The sequence below is a fragment of the Palaemon carinicauda genome, chromosome 28 (assembly GCF_036898095.1).
Source record: "Palaemon carinicauda isolate YSFRI2023 chromosome 28, ASM3689809v2, whole genome shotgun sequence".
Taxonomy (NCBI): domain Eukaryota; kingdom Metazoa; phylum Arthropoda; class Malacostraca; order Decapoda; family Palaemonidae; genus Palaemon; species Palaemon carinicauda.
This window is the reverse complement of record NC_090752.1, coordinates 12,820,479-12,822,146: the sequence shown is the minus strand read 5'-3', so window position 1 is coordinate 12,822,146 and position 1,668 is coordinate 12,820,479.

The window sequence follows — 1,668 nt, the reverse complement described above, 5'->3', positions numbered from 1 at the left end:
AGATACTACAATTTGTCGCTCGATATTTCAGCAATTGAATTAAAACCATTTTGACTACCTGTATGACAACAAGAAATTCTCGAGAACTTTCAAGTTATATACTGTATATATATATATATATATATATATATATATATATATATATATATATATATATATATATATATATATATATATATATTTAATGCCTGCAGCTGCATGCATTCAGTCACGTTCAAAACTTCGATCTAATTAGGTTTGAACAATCCAAGGTTCCCAAGAGACGTCAATATCATGGTTCTGTTTAAGAAACTTTTCAAATACCATAATAAACACAAGAGAATGTTCAATTTCCTTATGTAGCGTTGAAGTCATAACTGAATACTAAACATACATAAGTTATAACTATCGACACTTTTACATATTCTTTTGTTTTGTTTCTGCAACATGTAATAAATTTTCGGTAAGTCGGTCTTATGTTACATTTAGAAGAGAATACAACACTTGAAATACAAATGGGAAATACTATTTTAGATTTCAAGGAATTACCATATTGACTTCTTCAATGAATAATTGTACATTTTCATCCTCCCTATGACAATACCATTCCGGGTTGAAAGTTCTATTGAGAGAGAGAGAGAGAGAGAGAGAGAGAGAGAGAGAGAGAGAGAGAGAGAGAGAGAGAGAGAGAGGCGTATGAAATAGTAGAACACGGTTCTGCGTGTTTTCGGTGAAAACGCACATAAAAACTATAACAAAAGCCACAAACATTCTCTTTGAATTCAGAGGCTCAACATACTTTTTCTTGTGACTTGCTACCCCCCTTCCCGCCTCTCTCTCTCTCTCTCTCTCTCTCTCCTCTCTCTCTCTCTCTCTCTCTCTCTCTCTCTCTCTCTCTCTGCAATTTATGACAATTCCTTCGTATTTTAACAAACATATAAGTGAAATGATTGGTTTTAATGTTACTGAAAATGCGTAGTACTTTACTTTTTTATCCATTCCTCTTCACAAAATCAAACAGAAATCATGCAATTCACATTTAGACACTTTCTTTTATAGACTGTTATATAACAAGCCGTAAGATGGCTTCGTTCTACAGACGTTTAGGCTAGCGCTACGTGAGCTGAGGTTTTAGGAACACCCACCAACCCATCATTTATTGCTATTACTCTGTGGTCAATAATCTTTGGTAACTGTTATTTCCATCCATACTGCGAAGACTTAGATTTTTCTCCCTGATTGATCATAACTTTAATTTCACATATTACGTCATTGAGGGGACGTGTCTTTTTTTTTCTCGTCAGCCGCTTAATTTTCATTCATTTTTTTTTTTTGGTAATGGGCCATGGACAAGTTAAGGATATTGGTTGCTAATCATATTAGTCAGTGTATAATAAACATACTAAAAAATATCTAACAAACACAAATAGTAGCTAGATAGAAACGAGATTATTATCACTTTTGCCAAGCAGATTATGTTTTTGGTTAGGTTAGAACGTTTGTTAACTGTGTTACGCAGAGGAAGATAAGATCTCATGGCTTAGGGAAGAGAAGATTTTTTGGGAGATCAGTTCCAAACTTACTAATCCAATATATAACGTGAAAAATCGTAAAAAAAGGTAGACAAATTAAATAACTACTTCTGCGAAGCAAATCTGACTAGATGTTATGTCAAGTGCACTCTTAATC